General features: G+C 46.1%; 1 protein-coding gene across 5 annotated transcripts in view; it reads right to left on the bottom strand.

The window, feature by feature from the left end:
- The window catches only part of MECOM (MDS1 and EVI1 complex locus), a 347,041-nt gene that overhangs the window by 310,083 nt on the left and 13,891 nt on the right, over positions 1–23,067 (bottom strand). The gene's annotated exons all lie outside the window — the stretch shown is intronic.

The following is a 23,067-nucleotide window of genomic DNA, read 5'->3' as shown; positions in this document are numbered from 1 at the left end:
AGAAAGAAGTAAGAAGGGGGGGAAAAAAAAAGGGAGGGGGGGGGGAACCCTACAACCAATCAAACCAAATGCCAGAGCAGAGGGCAAAGGGATATGGAAACTGAGAAGATAGACTTCCAAGTCCTTTCCTGAAAGTGCTTGGATTTTGAGGAGAGTCCAACATCGCCTGACAAAAGTGTCTTTGTGCGGCGACACTGGGGAGAAGGGAGGAGAGCTCGGGAAACCTAATGAAAACAGGCCAAGCCTTGTACATTAGACCCCATGGAGAACTTTGAATCATACGAGCTGCAGACAAGCACTGAGTATGTAATGCCAAATTAAAGACCACCAAATATGGGGAGCATCGGAGCAGCACCGGGACAGATGTGCTCGTGGTGCGGGCCAGCGCATCGCTCGGTGCTTCCCTCTGTCCCTTGCCCCGTCCCCTGCAGAGAGCGGGACACCCCAGGGCAGCACAGCATGCCTCCCTGCAGGGACTTGTGGCTCATTTACCCACTAGGGAAAATAAAATGCATCCTTTAAAACCTTTTTCTGCAATCTGGTTGAATGTTAGCAGTGTTAACATAGTAGCAAAGAGGGTGCCAAACTGCAGCCCCCATTGCAACATCCTGGTGTGGGGCCGAGATGTCACCTCCTCACCTGCCCCACACCCCAGCCTGCCTGGCTTTCCCGCATCATTCCTTCTTTGTATTTAGTGACAGACAGTGTATCTATTCTTGCCTTTAGAGAAAAAAAAAAAAAAAACCAAACAAAAAAATCCAGCCTCACGCTGCTGTTCATGGGACTTGTTAGCAAGGTGCAATCTTTGCAGCTCTCTCCCACCCAAAGCACGTGCCTCCTGATCCGAGCAGCAAGGCAAGAATAAGCCAAAAAGAAACCAAGGAAACTCCTTGTGCCCAGCCACCAGGATGCTTCAGCATTGAGGGGTTGGCCATCCACATCTCAGCCACTTGTCCTTTCCCTCTGGTAACATCGCAGCACAACATCTCCATCCTTCAATTCAGGAAGGGTTTCCTTTGTGCGGCACCTGGTCCCAAACCTCACTGCCTGCCCTCCCAGGCTCCCCATAACATCCTTTCTGTACTCTCCACTCATCTGAAAAACATCCCGATCCCTTTAGTTATTCTTACACTGCCACCAACTCCCTCCAGGGAAGAGCTGCTGAGGTCTCCATGGCCCTCCATGGAGGAGATGGTACAAGACAACGTGCCTGAGCTGTGCTAAACTCATTATAAGCGTTTAATAAAGTCTCAGTGAACGCGACCTTACTTTCATGCAAATCAGCACAAAAATCTGCAATTACTTTGAATGAGAGCAGAGGAAGGCCTTGCACACGCTTTCCCCTTTGAGGGCCGATGCTCCTTGGCTCCTTCCCAGCTTCCCCAACCTCTGCTCCCACAACCCACCAAGAGCCCCAGGCAGGGGACAGGCAAGCAGGGGCAGCCATCCCCACCACCACATGCTGCAACACAGGGACAGGCAACCTCCCATCTCCGATTATTTAGTCCTATGCAAAGATGAGTGAGTTTTGCCCAAAAAACATTGGGAAAGTCTGCTTTTAAATAACACAAGCACTCTGCCCAACGCTCCTTCATCAAGGAAAGCTCCCAGGCCAAGGGGGTGAGTTTTGGCCCCAGCAGTGCTGCTGGAACTCTACATTTCAAATTTTTTTTCTAATTTAATTGTTAAAAATTACAAAAATTTCTCCATTTTAAGAGTAATGTAGAACTGGGGTACCACCTCGCCCAGGAGTGAGGCAGGGAGAGAGCCAGCAGAAAAGAAAGTGAAACAGAACAACTCACCATGCAGGTGGGGGGATCAAGGGGGCCATTTGTCCCCCCCGTCACTGCCGTGTATCACAGGAGATTCAAAAACACTGGGCCAAATTTCTTAACTGGTGTCAACTGGCACTGCTCCTTAGTGGTCAACAAAGCTAAACCTACTTGCAGGAGAGCACAGGATAAATCCAAAACTGTTAGATCCAAAACCTTTGTAGGAAATGTAGAAGTGGCTGGTTTGGGGTAAAGGAGGAAAAGGAAGGACAAAAAACAAACCCAAAAGCAACATTTTGGTGTAGCTAGAAAAGACCCACCACTTTTTAGCTCTGAACAACAAATGTGAAAAGAAAATCCCGTATATTTAAAGTAACGCTTGGAAAAGCGATCACTGTTTCCTCAGCAGCAACTGAGCCAACTTCTCTCAGTCGTCTCCAGCGTAGAGCAACACCAACCACGGTGAGGTCACGCTCATATAAGCAACCTCCGTTGGCCAAACCCAAGCGTCCGTACGCAGCGGAAAGCCAGGGCAACCTCCAGCTTTGGTGGGATTGCCCTGGATTTGCACCAGTGTCGCTAAGGGAAACATTTGGCCCAATAATTCCTTAAAAACTCGAGGTGGTTGGGTTTCCTCCCTACCTCACTGACTGTGAAACCTCAGCGACGTCAGCGGCATTGCATAGACTGTAGATCACTACAGGTTTTGGTGCTTTGTTTTCTGCTAGATATTTTCTGATACTGTGTATTTCTGGCAAAACTTGCTTTTCATTTATACAACAGCAAGCACACTGGATGTTCCCCCGATACCAACCTGTGCAGGCTGGACCCACACAGTCAGAAAAGTCTGGGTTTTCCAGAGTGTTATAAGACTAGACCTTTTTATTACTATTACTGTTTAAATTCAGTTACTTCCCCTTTCTTTGCCTCTTCCTTCACTGCCTGTCCACCCTCCTGCCGGAGTGTGTACTCCTCTCCACTACTCCTCCAGAGTTCATTTTCTCTAACTTGGCCTAGTAGTGACCCAAACTACCCCTCCTCACAGCCCAAAACTTCCTCATTCTCTCAAGGTATTTTTTCTTTCATTCCCCCATTACAGCCCTCCTAGGCCTTTGTATCCCATTGGATCCTTGCGACATTATCCTTTAACTGGGGACACAAAAAGGCTGCTCATCTCTCCCTCCTCCTTTCTCCTCCCAGTTCCCCTTGTTCTCCTGTCATTGCCCACGTTTCCTTCCCACTCTCCCATCTGTGGTGCCACCACATTTAAATGGTTCAACACACTCACAACCAGCCTGCTCCTCTGCCTTCAGCATGCGGCTAGTTAGATATATAGATCTATATACAGTAAGAGGGTTCATATCTATTGATTTCAAGACAATATAAAGTGTGCTTGCAAAATACTGTATGAAGACAGCCCTACTGGACCATTCTTCATCCCACTAAAGTTGATGGGACTGTTCAAGACAACATCAGGAGCCAACACAGCCTTTTTTGGATCACAAGCCAGAGACTTGCTTTCACTTTGCCTTAAGTATTCCTTTTCAAGTAATCAAATTTACAGTCAATCTAACCCCAACAAGCACATTTGATTATTAATAGTTACTATACCTATTGGGCCACCATAATATACTGAGTTTACCCATCAGACATGAACTTTTGTCATGGATGGCCCTGTTCCAAATTTTACAGGAGGTTACTTTCACTAAAAAGGTAGTCATGGATATGGCAAGGAAACTTCTCAATGTCATTTGTGCACAGTAATAGAAAAAAAAATGAAAATAATCGGAATTCCCTAGTTGAATACCAATAGAGAAACTTGTTTGGAGCTGAAGTCAAGCTCACTGTTCCAGTGCCTGTGGCAGTCTATACCACTAGCATTTTATAAAGATGATTTTATCACTAGGCGCATTAACAGCATATCCCTAAAACTTCCCTTTCTACCATCTAGAATCAAGTTAAAATAAATACCAGAGAGCACCGATTAAGAAAAAAAGCCCATAATATTTGTCTCAGAAGCTAATTAATATTTCAGGGGTATCTGAATCCAGCATTTTGACTTGGGTCCTTCACAACGATTTATAGGAAGGTTTTTTCCATCCCTAACGCAAGGTCCATTCATTTCCACTGTCATTTACTAAAGACTGGACATACCTCGGGGCTAAACAAAGAGCGAAGATGACGGTGCCTTTGGCTTCGTAGGCGAGAGGTGGGAGAGGGACCTCTTTGCCTGCACACCTAGCACCGCGAGGGCTTTCCGGCATTGTTATTAAATCAATACAAAACACCAACAGAGAGCGTGCATCTCATTTTTTAAAGCCGTATGTTTTCTGAGCTGCTTATTCAATCATTTTAACAATTCCTAAAACCACGACTCGCGCCGCACGTGTCCTTTCGGTGGGAACCATAGGTGATATGATCAAAGGTAGCCTACACCTAATCAGCGCGCAAGAAATAATCAAGAATCTTTTTTTTAAGACGTGTTCAATTCAGCAAAGGGCAAAGACTATTAGTCTTTTCCTTATTTACTAGAGTTTGGGTGAAATTCACATTATTTCCATTAATATCATTCCCGCCATATCAATTATTATAAGGTGCACTCAATAATGCGGCTACGTTCTACCTCGAGCAAAGTATCTTTCAGTGTGGTTTCTCAAGCAAACAAGATTTACATCCTAATGCAAGATACATGGCTCTACAAAACTAATGCCATATGTCTCTCTTTTTCAGTCATTGCCCCAGTGACATAATCTGCCGGGTAGGTTCGACATGGAAACGAATGTCAGAAACTTCGCAAAGGAAAACAAACACCAAAACAGAAAGTTGGATGGGATTGATTAAAGCACCACTTTTAAGTGTGTTGAAACAACAAATTTTTCCCTACCGTGGCAGAAGAAATCTGTCACAGAAGATTTAGTCATGAATTGTCCTATCAATACATGGAGAGAAGGAATCTCATGTGGAAAGATTTGGTTATACATTGAACATCCCTAATCCACACCCATCAGGCGACCTAAACCAGTAGCAACGCACATGTATATCTCTATAAAATAGCATCTCCGCTTTCCCTTAATATGAAATTCCTGAACACCTGGGTGCTTCCATGTCATGAAATAAATGCTTGTAGAATAAAAATTTACAGTCCCCCACATGCATTAAATTTGTTTAAACACTTTTTCAAAGCAAGGGCCTTTTTTTTTTTCCTCTCCTTTTTTTTTTTTTCCCCTCCTTTTTTAAATGGCGAGCTGTATTTTATAATGGAGCGCCAGCTCTCCGGCGAGCCTCCATTCTTCCAGCCCTGACAGACTGTTTGTCAGCTAAACTCCCCTTGTCATGTATCCCCACCACTGCCAACTCATGCACGGAGACCTTCACTTTTACTGCTACCACTTGCACCCTGCGCAACCTTTGTCATTGATCACTGATCCAACCCAGTGCCCACATGTTCTTCAAGTGCCTACACAAGTAATGAGGTACTTGTGGTGTAAAATTAAACTGTCAACTGTCAGCGATTGATAACCACAGCGAGAGCTGACCTAGAACACCTGCACCCGTGGCCAAGACAGGTGTGACACGTTTGATCGCTGAGCCCTACTAGTCAGCGTGACCCGACGGTGTCCCTCCATGGATTTCGCCCCTGACAGAGACGCCGTATTTCAGCCCTAGGTTTCCAGCGCCAGGGCGGGAGCAGCCCCCTCCCCAATCGCTGCAGACCCTCTCCTCCATCTCGGTGGCTGCAATGTGAATGATGCCAGATTTTGGTGGCGACAGATATTTATGGCCACAGAGTGTCTTTCTACCTCCCCATCTCCTTGTTCCCCCCTCTGCTTCCTCTTCACTCCCAGCTTGGCAGCAGCGCCCATATTTATCGGCGCTGTCATCCCCTTTATCGGGGTTTTTGCAAGTGCCCAGGGCTCAGTTGGTGTCTCTGTTCCTATACGTGCACTGATTTAGGAACAACGCTGAGTAGCGTTTGTGGCTATTTCTGTAGCGTTCTGCTTCTGCGTTACTCTGTGTGGCAGGAGCGCAGAGCTGAACGTTGCTTTGGCGTCATTTAAGCAAACTCAGTCTGATGCTGTTGGGACCACCAAATAGGAAATCTCCATTCCCCCTCTCGTCTGTTCCATCACTGCCATGGAGAAATGCATCCCTATTCATCCACTGTAATTAGTTTTAGCTGTGGTTCCTACAGAGCGGTTAGCCTTTAGTTCATATTTGAATATTTTTATTATTATTTTTGAACTATTGATTTTCACTTTAAGCAAAAAGGGACTTTTAAGGCACACACTGTCTTTTAAACCCCCCTGAAACACATCAGAAAATAATGGCAGGAAGGTTTCTCCCCTCCCCTCCAACAGTTGCACTATATTAAGTTCATGTGATGAGAAGATAAAAATCTATTAACTTGCTGCTGACCTTATCGACACAAGGATCTCTGCAGACATTACAGGAACCATATCTCTTCTGACTTTTACATCCAGAACCTCGTGCACCAGTGTCCCAAACCAAATATAAAATCTTCATGATGAGTGAAACAGTGACACATACTCCGACTCCGGTCCTGCCGGCTGGCAGGAGACACGGGGTCCTCCGGGGCCCGGGACCAGCCTCTACTTTCAATTTGACTTCAGAGGCAGTTTTTTCACCATATGCTGCTGGGGGCTCTGAATCAAAACAGTTTCCGCAGGACCATATGCTACAAGGCAAACGTGCTGGATACAGAAAGGCTTTTCGCTCCCCCATATCACCATGATGTATTGCAAACATAATTAAAGGTGAGTAACACGGGCGCTCCTGTTTGGGTTAATCATTCCTTTTTGCAACTGAAGCCAGTATAAAACAAACCAAATTTCAAATTAGACCAAAAGTCCATCTAAATACACACTGCTCACGTACACCTCCCGCATTTCCACGTATGTACGAGGCTCCTCCCCTGCACAGACAGTAGCTCTGGGAAGGCAAAGTATTTAGGTTGGGGTATTATTAAATAAGAGCTCTTTTGTGCAGAGCAAGGACTCATGCCTGTCTCCCATGCTTCTCCCATTTCAGAAATCAGTGAGACAGGACCATCACAAGCATTATCACACTCCAGGTGCAGGGATCAAGCAATCACACCATGGTCTCCAAAAGGCAGTGAAGGAGTTGGTGGCAGGCAGTAGGTGCCACTGGGAAAATCACAGAATCGTTAAGGTTGGAAAAGACCTCTGAGATCATCGGTCCAGCCATTACCTAACTGCCAGGTCCACCTCTAAACCACGTCCCTAAGCTTGAGCGGTTTGCTGCTCGCCAGTTCTGCCTGCCAGGAGGCGGCAGGTTCCCACGCGGTTAGAATGAGCCTGCGCAGGACGCCAGCCCGGCTGCACCCCAAACAGCTCACAGTTGGATTATATCAAACGAAACTGGCGTGTCGGCACACCGTCAGCCAACATCCACGTGGTTTGCTAGTGTCACCGACACCTAAATTCCAGGGGAATTTGCTCAACAGTGTATTTAAGTGGATTTTGCTTGGCCTGGGCCAACTCTTGGGGTAATTCAGATATCAGCTGCGCAGGTGAGGTGTCGCATACCTCCACTGCACACCAGAGGCAGGGCTCTGCATCGGCAAACCTCACCATCTCCCAGCCCACAAACACGGCCAACACTCCACCCAGCTCCTCCATGCTTCAATTAAAAGATAAACTCCAATGTCAACGAATCATGCAATAGCCAAACGTTTTCAGAAAGTAGCTGGAACTCAAGCTAGCTGCTTTCGAAGCTACGCAAACACGTGGATGAGCCTGCAGAGCAGTTTCCTAGTGACTAGTTGGCGAGTGCAGTTATCACCTCCTCACCAGGCAGGTTTTGGTGCCAAACACAGGAGAGTTTTCTGGGACGTCCCGTGACTCACGTCTCCTGCCCTTATGCCCTGTTCCGGCCACCCACCGCAGGAGACGGGACGCTGGACTGGAGAAACCTGTGGTCTGACCCAGCACATCTGGTTTTACATTTGGGAGCGTGCTCACGTAATTTTTTAGCAGTACCTGGAAAATCCTCAAGCGTGCTATTAATTTGAAAGGCCGGTGTCCCTCCAAAGCTCCTGGCATGCCAATGCAAACCGCTTGAGGAGCTCCAAGCTGGAGCGGTGCCCGTGCCCCATCCCTCCCCATGGTTCCAACCCCTCACACACGTTTCACTCCAGAGAGCTCAGAGGAGCTCGTGGTTAGGACGAGGACTGGCCAAGCCGCATGCTGTATCCCCCTTTCAGCCCCCTGTGTTCCTCCAGGATCTCTAGGAAAATGGTTTCATTGCTGTGCACCCCAGTTTACTCTTATTTTACAAGAGCTAGTAGCAACACCCATCCCTCGGAGGTGTTGGGAAGCAAGTTGCAGTGGTTAAACATGCCTAAGCCACATTCATATCGTGAGTAATAAAAATATATTACAAATGCCTAACAATAAAGAAATAACATGGCTCAAGCCACTGCTGGTTGTGGTTGTGGTTTTGTGAAACAAAAAATCTTACTGATGGGGAAAATTGCTGATGATTTGCTTCACGGAAAGAAAAAATAAACAAGTACGATGTAACAGAGAACAAAGTTACAGTTTGATCAATGATGCTCTTTCTATTAGCAACCAATGCAGGCTGAAACGTTTGGATGCCAATTCAAATGTTTTCAGGACTCAAAGATGTAACAGAGAGCTCTGCGTGCTGAATGCCGCGAACCTGACGGGAGGATTGCAAACAGCTACTGTTCATCACCCAGTCCAGGCGCTAACGTCGAATACCAAAACTGCAGACTCACTGTATTTGCAGGCAAACCCTGGTATTTTTATTGCATATACAGCCTTTCTGTTGCTTTACTGCAAACAGGTTCTGCAATTTGTATGCTAGAAGGAGCAGATATGTTGCTTCTCACTGATGCTCCCTACAAGGCACACTGAGATTGGAGACTGCAAACCAGCCCAAGGAGAGATTAGTATGTAAAGTATGTCTGGAGCACCACATACGGCTCACTCCAGCACGCGCCATCGAGGAGAAATTAATGATACGTGGAAAGCTCATTCCAGATGATCACAGTGACCAAAACTCTTGGACCTAGAGCTTCTCCTCCCACCCCCCCACCCCCCCCCCCGCCATCCAGAGAGAATCCCTCTTGTTTTTATTCTAATCGCAGAGCTGACTGGAAAACCAGAACTTCCCAGCCACCCAAGTGGAAGCAAAAGAGCCGATTTCAGACCAATGAGGACAAAACAGAGTCCAGATCATACGCCTCCCTTCCCGGTGTTTTGAAATCAAGAACAGCGCACACCTTCTGGCTTCAAAAAGAGATATGTAAAAGTAAGATTAAACAGCTAAACTCTTGGGCATTTCTTGGGACAAAAAAAAAAAAGGCAGCAAGAAGTGACATCAAAGATAGGTTGTTTACATATTGGGGGACCTGTCTGCCTGTCTCTTCGCATTGATTTTTACGGTACAAAAATATTATTTCAGTGACAAGGATGTAAACCTTATTCAAAACAGGATTTAAACCATATCCTGCGCGTGAGGCATCTCTTCAGATAGCTTGCCTGCACTTACAGCATACCGAAGGCATGCTGATTTTTCGTCCGCGGTGTTTGTTAAGAGGGTCACAATATCAGGAAGCAGGAGAAGGCTCATCAAAGCCTCGTTGCTCGCCTTCACCGCTCATCAGCTAGACAGTACCTTGTTTTTTAAAGTGGAGCGGAAATGCATCTCCAGTGACCCATTGTTAGAAACTTCCTTTTGTCTTTAAGTTTGCTGGAAGGAGTATGGGGGCCCCTTTTAACTCTTTTCCAATAGGTAATTTCCCTTAATTAGGGCTCTCATTACAAGTGAGAATTTATCAGACATGATTAAAGAAGCATCTCATCTCTTTCCTATCGCCTCAAAAGGGGCATATTTTGATCTCCCAGCGTGTCTTGCAAACACAGATAAGCACAGGCACCGAGCAGGGAGATCACAGCAGAAATTTGGCCTGCCCAGAAAGTTCATGTTTGGATCTCTGCATCCTCAGAGCCTCCCTCTGAATGGCAGGGTGTCAAAGCCACCGCCGCCGGGGAGCGGTGGGGCTCCCGGGGCAGGCAGGAAGCCTGGCAGATGCGACCACAGAGCTGAGCTCCAGGGCTTCGGTTCCTCAAAAACCCCGCGTGCACTGCACAAATCACCTTCCTGCATGTCCCTGGGCTTCATTCCTTCAGAGCATCCATTTCAGACAGACCGTGCCCTCAATACTAAAGGGCAACTCCTACCCACACCCATGGGAGTTTGGTAAAAAACCTGAATATAGCTCTTTTGGAGCACCCCTAAATGCATTTCCCCATGCTGCAAGCGCAAGAGATCCGATACAGAGCTTGCTGAACCAAAATCCTTCACTCGCACAATGAATTTGCTCTACAGGTGCAGCCCTCTCTGCCATCAGTACCCTAAACATTGATCCTGCTCCTGACCCAGCTTGCTTTGACAACAGGGGAAAATCTCCCATTGACTTCAAAGGCAGTTGGATTGGGCCAGTATGTTAAAAATGTACTTGTGCTCTCGATAATGTTGTTTACTTTTAATAAGCATGAGCGATAAACTCATGGGTAAGTGTACTATTTTATAGAGTAACTATAAAGATGCAAGTTATTGTTTATTACTGTGAACCAGCCAAGAGCACCAAAACTCAAATTATAATAGCAAGAATATTAATTTGCATTAAAAAAAAAATCCTTTCCCACCTGCAAATTACGGTATACACTTACTCTCATTAATAATCTAGTATTTACACTCACATCAAGCACAGAGTGAGCGTTAATCTGACAAGAAAGCAGCAATGAGGAATTTTCCAAACATTAAAAACATTCATAATCTGTGAATCACCTACAATCGGAGGTGTCACAAACATTCATCTCCGTATGTGTCACCCGCAAACATCTGTCCCCTCTTCCCCTCACATGAACACGCATTCCATTCAACCACAGATACAATCAGGCTTTAATTTTATTTTTCTCACATAATGTTAATCAAGAGCTAAAAAGATAATTTCCTTCTACCACAAAGCAATTCCACTGTGGTGGAACAAACTGTTATCTTAAGTTTCACAGAGCAATTGTTCAATAATTCCTGTTTGTGGCTCTTTTCCAAATCCTTGAGAATAGCTCAGGCTGCCAACCCTTCTTAAAAAAAAAAAAAAAGAAAAGAAAAAAGAAAAAAAACACAACAGAAGCCGAAAAGCACTTGCTGTCACTCAGGGGTTCAGCGGTGGCAGGCTCGGCCATTTCTCAGAAGAAACTCCAGCCCTGAGACTCCGACACGCAGAAATGCACTGCCTGTTTGAAGACAATTGCCTGGAAAGATATAAGCTCCCAGACTGTAAATTTGTCGCAGCGCTGGCCCTCCGAGATGGTGTTATCTTGGCTTGGTGGATTCAGTGAATTGGAAGCTCCAGGAGGAAAAAGTTAAGAAGGATACTTGGCGTTTCTGCAGTGTTTTCTACATGCAAAGCGCAGAACAAGCTTTAAGCGATTAATGTTTATTAAAGAATAGGAGGGTGTTTTGTTGCGTGAAAGGAAACTGATAACGTGGATTTCTTCAGTGAAAGTAATAAAATGTTCTGTTTCTATGGAAAAAAAAAAAATAGAACTAATAACAACAGCCCTTACTCAGAAAGCACCCTGCATTTCAAAATCATTAATTTTAGCCTGTGAGCTCACTGAGGAAGGGACAGTCATTTACTACAGCTTGTACAATGAGCAGCACAACAGGGCGCTGCCCTGCCCGTCGGTGGGAGTTACCATCAGACAAATATTAGAGCAATATTAATCATCGCAAGTGAAAGTGCAGCATTAAGCTGCCATTTCAAAATCTCTGGGTCTGAGCCGAGTGAGGAACAGGGCACAGGGAGGGAGGTCCGGGAGCTCAACCTGGCCGGCACGGGGCACCACGCACGGACTTGAGCTGCAGTCCGACCTCCTCCAACACATCCCGACATAACCCTACGGCATCCTGGCCGGCATTTCCCCGAGGGTTTGGCCACGGCTTGCAGGAGTTAGTGCCTGCTTGCTCGGGGCAGACCCAGCTGCTGGACAAGTCTGGTGTTACCAACACCACGCTCACATCACGTTCAACCCCAATGCTAAAAGAGGGGGGAAACAAAATGTTTTTCACTCTAGAACATAGATATCTGCAGAGATAATCTGTGTAAGTGGATTAACCACAATTTTTGGCTTCATTTAAATGTTTCTTTACATTGCTTTCACTTCGGCGAAAATGCATGTATCCCAATGAAGCTGTTCTCACTCTACAGCACAGTAAAATTGAAGAATCAAGCCCAGACCCTCTTCTCCAGCCAAGAAGGAAAAATAAAGCCACCACCCTCTGGTTAGAGCAACACAGCAGGCTTTTCAGGGCTGCAATACACTATTCTACCCAGTCTCTATAAATTTTTTGGACTCAGAGCACAACAGAGAACCACCCAGCCATTCTGGAAAGATGCTCTCCAGGCAAAAAAGGGAAAATAAACAGGTATAAATAACGACCAGCTGCAGAAGAGCATGGCTGCATCCATACCTGCACGCTGCACAAAGGCAGTGAGAGTTAGACAAGGTACAGTTAAGAAAACCACTGCTGTGGAGCTCAGCAGGACAAGACATGGTTCCCTACCATCCCAGTGCACGGGGGTTATCCCCCTCCCTAGAAAAAAACCCCAAACCTATTACCATGCAAAGATAGGCTTCACATTCGCATTTTGATTTATTTGAGCTCACAAATCAGATAAAATGTATAGAACTGCCCCAACAGCAAGCACCAGCAGGAGCCCCTTGCTGTGGGGTTAAAGCCCCATAGAAGGGAAACCAGCTCGGCTTCCCCGCTGGGAGTAGACCAGGCTCCAGCCCTCGTAGCTCAGTGTCTCTGCTATGGGACAAGAGGCTTCTCCTGCTGCCCATCTGCTCAGGATGAAGCTCAAGAAAAGCAAAATCAGTAAGGACAGGGAGAGGGGAGAAGCCAGATCACAACGTATTTGCCAATGCACAATCACGTATTGCGTTTTGGACGCTTCTGTGCTCAGCCATGGAGGTACCGCATTTGAAGTAATTATCAGGAACGAAGGTATTTGTTAATTCCTGTTCTCTCCTGCGGCTTGCCAGGCAAGCAGTGTTTATAAGGCCAGGTTCTTTCCACAAGTCCTCACGCATAAATCCCACTGAGATCAGCTAGGGTCCTGCACAAGCCTCCCAGACCATAACGTGGACTGGAGACCACACCTCCCTTTCATCCCAAATCCAGGTCCCCACGTTCAGTAGTTTACATATTACACCCCAAGAAACCCTCCTGATTTAACATCCCTGAGCTTACAGGGCCCTTCCCTTTAAGTTCCTCCTGGCTCAGAGATGCAGACAGGAGAACGGCCACCCTGGGCTAAAACACACATACATGCACATGACTTAACACCCTGATCCTCCGGGATAAGCTATGAGCCTGTAAATCACGACACTTCCAGAAAACAATAGCTACCTCTTGTTTAAATAAAACTGCACCTGCTATATTAACATACCACCGAACAATCACTTTGTTTTTCACTAGGCATCCAGGCTGAAGCCACGCTGCTTCCTGACCCATATACTGGAAGACTTATTCTTAGAAGGGTATAGGGGTTTCATGCCGCGCAGCAGCATTTCACGGTGATCACCTTCCTTCCTTCTTTTGTACTGGGGTAGCGCACGGTTTTGTTTAGCTTTCAACAGGTTTATTTCCATCACAGCCCTCCAAGACCTGTTGCAGCCCTTATTTAGCAAATGTTCCTTCTTTTTGTTTCCTATCTTGGGCTATCACACGCTCTGAACTACTATTTGGGCCATTTCGAGTCATTTCCAGGAGATTCTTCTCCCACTGAAAGAGTTTGGGCAAAGCAAGCACAAGCTGAAAATGTCTTTGCCAAATGTTCAATCATTGCTAAATCATTTTGTTCTCCCCGCAGCAGGTTAATTGTGATGCCCGTTTCAAGTTTATTTATCTCTGTTTGATGCTTGTTTATTGATTGAGCTGGGACCCTTCTCTAATGGAGTTATTTTGCACAAATAAGGTGCTCAGTGGTGACTGAAAAATGGACTGCTTGAAGAGGTTGGGTCACAGATGTAGGGAGCAGTAAGAGTTTTGTAGGAGAAGTGCGCATAGGATACGAGAGCCAACTTCTCCGCTTCGCTGAGAAACATGGTCTCTCCAGCAAGGAGCATAGATGGGGCACTGCTAAGCCAAAAATATGTTTTATTCCTGAATCTGAGCCCAAAGCAAACCCAAACCCAGCCTGGCCATCACGTTTCCGCTTAGATGTGCGTCTTCTGTCCTGCAGGCTACCACACTCGAAATGAGCACCCTGCCTCCACCTGCGGCCGGGAGCGTTTCCTTGCGACCGGCTTTCCAGGAACGCGGTGCCCGCTCCTCCTCACATCCTCTTCCTGGACGCCTGCCCCACGCCACGCTTCCTGCTCGTCCCACACGGCTCTCGGCCGGATCCAGCACCTCCCGGTTCACACAAACGTCTCCACTCTCAGCTGCCTGAAGCCAATGAACTTTGTGGGGAGCTGCGTTCCATGGCCCCATTCAACAGTAACGTCAAGGCTTCAGCCATTTAAAACTACAACTGAACTTGTAAAACACCATTTGGATGCAGACTATCCTGCCCAATTATTTTAGTAATTGTAAGAATACTTGGCCTGCTCCTGCAGGCACTACTAGTAGGTTACTCCTCTTCCTTTTAAACTAATTACAGCACTTCAGCCTGAGTCACGGGTGACTTTTAGTGCACCAGCTCAGAATTAAAGAGAATTTTATCAAACTGTATTTCAAGGCACTATTTGGAGTTTCTGGTGAATCCTGGAAGCCAGCAAAGATAGTCTTCAATGACTTGACTGACCCTGACCATCGGAGCAAGTGAGATTTCCTCTTACACAAACCAGCAAACACACAAGCCCACACCAGCATCCTCCCGCACAATCTTCATAAGAGCAACAATCTCTGCACGCCTCATCTACAAAGTCTCCGTCCAGTCCACTCTCATTATTGTTCCCTCCCAATCAATATATTAAACTACTTTTAAAAAGCTTCCACATGCAAGGCATGACATTTCTCAAAGTCCCATATAGAGGAAGAAATTACCCTGAAAGCCAAGTTAACCTCCTGATCCCTCTATCAGCAAGATGTGCAACCATATACCAGGGGAAACAGCATCCAGCTCTTCTGAAGCCCTGCTTCAGCCGGTGCCTGCCCTGCCACATCCCTCACTTGTGATGCACCCCCATCGACATCTATGCTCAATGCCTTGGCCAAAACCTCCAGCAGCACCAGGTGATTTGGCTGCTGCCATCCCAGAGAGCCCAAACTGGGGTACAAAGCACCTGCTGTGCCTCATATCAGGTCCAACACCAAGACGGCCAGTGGGAGCCACCAGTGTTTGCAGAGCTGCACCTTTGCAGGTCTCAGCGGTGACCATAACCACCCACATAGGTGCTGTCACCATGCCACGAGAGAGGCCCCGTGTGGGACAGCTGGGTGCTGGGAAGCCTTTGCAGCCCAGTAGCAGCCTGGGGTCGGGAGGAACCAGTACGTCTTACAATGAAGGGAAGCAGAGCCAAGCTCTGGACCAGCCCCTCCCCGACACAAGGGCATTTGAAACATGGATCAAGAACAAAGCTCCCTGTTAATAACAGCTTGTTTCGTGCAGTGAAAAATGTGCAATATGGGTTCACAAGCTGAATTCCAAACTGCTTGGCCATTTTCCCTTCAACTTCCCAAATTTATTGAAGTGTGAGAGTTTGGCTCTCTTTATAGTGTTCAAGTGACTGGCACATCATTTAGTCCTGGAGACTTGCATCCCCCATCACTGCTGTGTCCAAGGGCAGAGTCAGCTCTTGCATTTGCACGTGCCGGCCAAGTTCAACATCCACTTGTGCATCCGCAGGACAACTAATTTCCGCAGAGCCCTCGCTTACCAGCCTCCCTTTATTTTGCTGCACTGGTGGCTTCCTTCCTATCTTCCTCCTTCCAAAAGCCAAGTCAGCTCCATCACTGACCCTCCCAGGCACACGGATCGATCCCACAGGCATGTCTCAAATATGGATGTGGGGAAGCCACCGCTCTCGGCATCTCCCAAACTCACGAGGGTCAGTGACATGGGTGAGGCCATTGCCAGCACCATTGCAGGCAAGAGAGATGCCTTCATCCTCATGGCAGATGGTTGTCTGCTGACTGTAGATACACGCAACATCTGCCAAGCGGAGGGACCAGCTTGTGTCCCCAAGGGATAAAGAGAAAAGCAAAGGGGGGTCGTTTGGCCACGGAGTGAAGCCCAGGTGAAGCACCACTCTGCTCCCCAGGTAGATCTTTGGCCCCCACACCCTTCTCCTGCTCTAGCCACTAGAGAGCACTTCTTCCCTTCCCTTTTATCAGTCAGGCTCACAGATTGAATGTTATCAATTGACAGCTTTAAAGCTAAGGAATTGTATAAATTAAATACGGTCTGCAGCAAATATACTGAGGAGCTAGAATTTATATACACGCTAGATATGGGAGCTCTTAGTTATTACCCACTTAAGGCTATGGCACTGATGAATGGTTAGGCCACCCTATCCCTGAAGGCACTTTTCATTACCCACAGTATAGGAATATTGAGAGAGTGTGTGTATGTATCCAGCATGACTGCTCATTTCCATAGTTCTCCATCAGGTTTGCATTCAGTTTATAAAATAAAAAATTACTCCAGGGACATATTTCACTCATTCCAGAACCCTTTCTCTCCCTCTCCCCCCCAGCCTATATCCCGGCTGCCTCTCTCCTCCTCCCAGCCCCAATACTGTAACAATGCCTTTAAATCTGATGGCGCTTATTAAATGAAACAACTTAATTACTATCAACATATACTGTTGTGCACTTCAGCCTCAACCGAGACGTCTGATCCCATTCTGCTCCTGACCTTTAATGGCCATCAAATCAAAGTAATTTTGGTCAGCCCAGTACAGCTCTGACACATGCCCAGGTCAGGAAGATGAAGGGACACTAATCTACCATGTTACCCTGCCCATTGTTTAATACCTTTTTCAATAGAATCTAATAACTGGAGAAATGCCAGTTTTCTGTCTAGTTTGGGTTAAAACTTCTTTCGTTAAAAATAAATAATTATGGAACATTCTGAATAGCCCAGGGTTTACATAGTTGGTGCCTCTTAGACAGAGCAATATACTTGCCTTTGAAGTTTGCAAGGAGAGGAATTTAGGAATTCAAATCAGCGGCAGCGCTCCTGAGTGCACTCCGCTCTCCACCTTGGACGGGCCAGCAGCAAAGGAGGCTTAATTAAGGGAAGTGAAAACCACTTTCGATTCACCAAGGTAACACAACAAGTGCATCGCTTCCTCTGAATTGAGGGGAAAATAACAGGAATGCTTCCACTCAACGGCAGCTATTCTGCAGGCTGGGACTCAAGTCCTTTGGGGGGGAGGAAAAAAAAAAAATCTATCATAAAATAACCAGTAACACAGCACCCCATGCATAAAGGCAACAGCAGTGTTTAGGTTCAAGCATTACTATTTATACATATTGTCTCCCTAGCGCTAAACAAAACAAGTTTTCCCATGCCAGAGCGAGGGACGCTGCCAGGAGAGCTAGACACCCTGTCTGGATCGGACAAATAGCTTGACCTATTGACGGGGCAGCTGGATGCAGCAATATTTTACAGCAGGCTCACTTTGCTAATGCACTCGCATCAGGTCACTCTCAAAGCAGTCCCACACTCCGGAAAAAACTAACTGCAGCAAGAAAACGTCACATCAAGGCGGATACCAGCGACTGTCTGGAAAACCAGCCCCGGCCGCGTGAAACGCAAGGGCAGGAAACTAGGGAAACGTTCAGGGATTGCCAGGTTTCAAATCAAACCTGCCTTTGCATTTGTGAAAAAGGGAGGCTACAAATCATATCTGCCCGGCTTTTGAAAACGCCAGTCACGGAAGCTGAGCAGAAAACACAGAAGGATGTTTTTGTTAATTACCCGTTTCTCCAATACCCATTCTTTACCTTAAGTCATTAGTCATGTAACATAGCAGGCAGGTAACAAAAACCAGCGACCGAGATTTATAGGGCATCTCTCAACCCGAGGGTCCCGCAGCAGCTTACAGGGTTGGGATTACATCATGCCAGAGCTCTTCAAAGGCTGAAGGGCCAAAACCGCCCTCGGTTCAGCCTCCATCACACTGCAGGTGCTGCTCCGGGTCACAAGGAGCTTTGCAGATCCACAGGGACAGGCTCCATCCCTCCCAGCTCCCATCCAAGGCGAGCAGAAGCAGGATACGACGGGCACTGTACGGCTCAACCTCCCCACACTGCCCGTGCAAGGGAAACAGGGAGGAATGCCATGGGCTCCAGGGGAGTTATTCGGGTGTAACTTAGAGCAGGATTTGTAATCAATCCTCACCCAGACACTTACTTGAGAAGGAATTCAGGGTTTGGCTGTACATACACCAGAATCACTTCGCAACCACTGAATACATTTATGGTGTAATTGAATCCTTTAGTGATTTTTCTTAAAGGGAAATCTTACCCATTTAGGGTCGATTCTGCCTCATTAAAGTTAATGGGAGTTTTGCCACTTACTTCGATGACGGTAGAGCTGAGGAGGGATCAGGGCAGATCGCTCTACGCAATGCATCAGCAGCATCTCTGAGAGTCATGAAAGGAGTATTTTTCCTTTATTTTGGAGAAAAGTTTACTCTTAAACAGAAGAAATCCTGAGCCTTGATCACAGGTCTGTGACCAAGCTCTGCTCTCATCCAGGCTGAAGTAAATCCAGAGGGAAGCTGCCGACATCAGTGGGGAGCCAGCCTCAGCCTCTGCAGCGGTCAGCGCTGGACATGGAGGGGTTTCATCACTGCCATTACGTGCTTCCCCCACACTGGCTTTGCAAGAAAATAGGGTCTACTCTCCAGACGCACAAAGCTGAAGCGCAAAATATTCTTTTGATTCAAAAGCAAGCACACAAAAGCATTTTTCCTCATAAACTGCCATGCAAACCTTTTCCCTTTTCCCAGCCAGCCGTTCTGCGCATCTGATCCCACATCTGGTTGCCCTAAGTGGAAAACACTGGTGAGTTTAAATGGCGTGAGTCAACTCCCATAACCAAGAAGGGCACAGCCTAGACCACCAAATCACAGCTTATGAGTCTTTCCGAGAGCATTCCGAGATAAAAGATCTCGGTTTTATTCAAACAGAGCCAAACCCTGCTGATACCTAATTTTGCTTCTATTACCTCATTAATAACCTACAGACGTTCGCAGCTTACACTTCTTTATGTCTGCATTGTGGTCATCATGTGCAGGCACCAGGGCTATTTCTTGTTGTATTTGTTTTGGGTTTAATTCCCAATTCTAATCTATGGCCACCTCTGCAGGGCTGGGCTCAATTAACCCTTTAGTGTTCTCTTTGCAATGAGCTGCAGCAGTCGACAAGCGATACACAATCTTTTAACTGGTATTAATGTATTCATGCAAAAATATTCATTGACAGCTTTATGTAGCGTGGCAATCACTAAAAGTGGGATTTAAAGCACAAAAGTGGCATTTAGTAGCTAAGCGTAAAGGCACATTCACATGTCACTTAATTGTAAACATGTTTATCGTGTATTTGCAGCTAAAAACAAACCTATAACAACTATTTTTAATATTGCTCAGACCAGCAAAACTGAAAATAAGTTGAAGTAATTTGACCATGTCAGGTAAACTCTTTAAAAAATGTTTTAAACGAGGGATAAAACTGTTTACAAGTTTTTAACTGTAAAATATTTCTTTTCTTCTTGTATCTTGCCAATATCAATAAAGAAACAACATGTATAAATATATATAAACAGACACTTGGCATAAGAACACATTCATGAAATATGAGTAATAGAGCAGGAAAATCAAAGTATATTTCTTTTTTACTGTATTGAATGGACAGGTTACTGTAAAGAATACATTATGTGCAGAGGGATGAAAATACAAAGTGCATGCAGGATACGTAGGATATGAACAGGGTGCTCATTTCCAGGTAGAAACTCAAACATTTTGGTTCATTTCAGATCTCACTTGCACTGCACTATTTGGTGTCATTTCATTGACTCCCATGTATTTGGACTTCAGTCCAGCAAAGCACTTAAACACATGCTTAGCTTTAAGCGCACAATGGTCCCCTTGAAGTCAAATTAAGCACATATTTACGTGCTTTGCTGGATCGGGGCCATACTACAGATTTACACAGATGTAAGTGAGCTCAGATGAGCTCAAGCCACAATGTTTGTGTCCAGATTCAAATCCAATTGGCAAACGCTTTCAAAAGCCGGAGGTATTTGGATTTGGGGTTTTGGTCCAAGCCAATCTGTAACTTTAGTACCTGAACCCGCATTTCTTGTGCGCCCAAGACTCCCATCGGCATTAGTGGAAGCTTTGGAGGCACAAGAAGTACAACAGCAAGACCCCTGGGAGTAAAGAGCCAATTTACTTAAACCCAAATTATAACATTTTTTAACCTTTAGATTAAACCAAACTCCCACCAGAGTTCAGCCCTCGCTCCATTACATTTCTCACCCAGCATTTGGATTTTTTTGTTTATCGTATTACTATTGCTTTTGGCTAGCATTCGCTTTATTATATAACATTAACCTAGGAAAAACTAATGGGCACCATCAAATGGCTGTTAACATAAAGCATTTATAAACAAGCGCCATTAGTGAACCAGCAGAGAGCACAGAAATTCATTTACGTTACATCTGTTAACGTTGGATAAACACAGATTTACAATTTTAAATGGCAAATGAGGCCTCAGCTTGGTCAGAAATTAATTTCCAGGTTTTTCACAGACTTGATCAGTCCAGCAAATGGACGCCACATGCTGAACCCCCAGCTATGGCTACGCCAGTTAAGAGGTGCTAGAGCCCACAGCAACACCTGCTGTCACCCATGTGCACGCACCAGCCTCTAACATCGCCTGCTTCTTCACCTGGGGCATCAGACATGCAAGTCCTCTTCCACATGCACATGGAGGAAAAAAAAAAAAAAAAAAAAAAGAGTCATCTTCAAATCATTAGGAACAGAAGTTATCACCTACCACTCTGCGGCTCTAGCGTGCTCTACACGGATCAACAGGTTCCTGCTTCTGGCATTGCTGAGACCAGAGGTGGCTGCTGGCTCTGCAAAGCCTGTGGTTCCCATAAATGTGGGAAACACCAGCACCGACATGGGAAATCCCCCCAGCCCAGCACTGAGGGCAGCACAAGAAGCCAGAGAGCCCTTTCAGCAATTCCTGTCCTCTCCAGAGGATGCTCCTCAACAGCAACAACCTCCAACGCACACCTCACACCCGCCATGGTCAGCAAAGCCTCCACAGGACAGCACAGCCCATCTCTGATGGTTTTATCAGACACCCTTATAGGATTAGCACATCTTTTCTTGCTTACGAACCAAAGCCAGAGTGAGATGGTGCTATTCAATCACCTCTGCGGCTGCAAATACAACGGGTAAAGCTCTCCCCATGCACAGCACACCGTGAGCTTTCAAGAGACAGTCTCAAAGCCACCTCCCTTTTCACGCGTTACTGACCAGGGCAGCATGAAACTAAAGAAACACACTGGCTTCTGCTGCTGGCGATCTAAACCTGCAGCCAGAAATGAATGTTTGGTGTTTGTTTGTTTTTTTTAACGTATTTCTATACATTGAGAGAAGTACATAGAATATGGCAGAATCATGGGGCTGGAAGAGGAGACAGTGGAGGCCCTGGCACTCAAGGCTGCAGCAGAAAGCAAAACAAGACATGGCATCCAACACCTATTCCCATAATATTTTAGCTGTGGATTGGGAGACTGTGCTGGGAACAGAATGGTTTGTCATTCCCCCAAGCTAATCTCCAACATCATCTGGAAAGCACATGGGAGGAAAAAGTGTCTTCCTCCTATTGCTTTGGGATTTTGTAACCAATACTGAAAAAAAAATCAACACTAAATAAGTGAAAACTTTGCAGAAAAAAAGAAAATTAGGTATTTGTCAAGAAAACATCAGATCATTTCTTGTAGCCTCTGCCCACATTCCAGCAGGAAGAGCATTTTGTTGATAACACCTTGAGACTGCTGTTACAGCATGTAATCACACCAAGGAGATAGAAACACCCCCAGCTTCAACTGCAGGCAGCACTGAGGGAAACTGAGGCAACAAAGAGACAGCTTCACACTGTGCCAAAGCCCAAAAGGCAAATCACCCCCAGCCCCAACCTACCACCAGCTGAGCGGTACCTGAGACGGCGGCTCCACAAACACACAACCCCATCTGGAGTGGGGCGTAAAACACCAGCAACGCTTTCCATGGTGTCCTACAAGAGGAACAACAAAATTCTTGGCAGGGAGAAACACATCTTGTGTTCAGCACAGAGCCAGCCTTCACATTCCTTAATTACCTTGCAAACAAGCCCAAAATAGAGGGCCCAATTTCACCATGATGTGGCACAGCTGAGCAGGTCCCTGCCCAGCTGCATGGAGGTTAAGCTCAGAAAAGGCAAGATGCAACCTCGCAATCTCTCTTTTTTCTTTGTATCGAGTGATCTTCACTCCTGTATCTCCCACCACCCCTGCGTCCCATCATATCTCAGGCCATCAGGAAGGTAAGGTGCACAAACATACTGGGAGAGCCTCGAAAAACTGAGAAATCCTGATGCAACCCCAGGAAGAAATCAGCTGGGCAGCCTGGGTGCTTGAAAGGCTGCAGAGGACAACATCAAGTGGTGCACAGTCCCAGCTCATTAGTGCATAATTATAAAAGCAGGTGTCCTGCTCTTCCACACCGCTTTTTTTTTTTTCTTCCCCTGCCTTAAAAATACCCTACAACTTAGTTAACAGCCTTTCCTCACTTGAACACTCAGGAAGCCAGCAATGATATAACCCAAGTCTAATCTTTTGCTTCTCTTCAGTTGGGTTGCACATCTCAACAGAGTTTTTTAAAGACTTTATATAATCTTTTAAAAGCCACCAAGGTCAGTGTAGCTATAATACTGGAAAGATATCCTAAAAACTGCTAATGACACAAAGGGCTAGAAAACACGGGAGTGACTGATGAGTAGTCTTGATAATTCTGTATATCAGGAAGTGGAGTGAGAGATGGATAGATAAAATAATGTTGTTATAGAGCCATGGAAACAAGCCCATAAAGATATTCCCAGAAATTAAAGCCCAGGCTGTCTCACCGTGGTCCTATGCTCTGAAACAAATGACGCTCACGGAAGAACGCAATCCCCAGGAACATCCAGAAATCCAAAA

The sequence above is a fragment of the Nipponia nippon genome, unplaced genomic scaffold (genome assembly GCF_047370975.1).
Source record: "Nipponia nippon isolate SJK-2023a ecotype South Korea unplaced genomic scaffold, ASM4737097v1 scaffold_7, whole genome shotgun sequence".
NCBI lineage: Eukaryota > Metazoa > Chordata > Aves > Pelecaniformes > Threskiornithidae > Nipponia > Nipponia nippon.
This window is presented reverse-complemented; position numbering and strand designations above follow the sequence as displayed.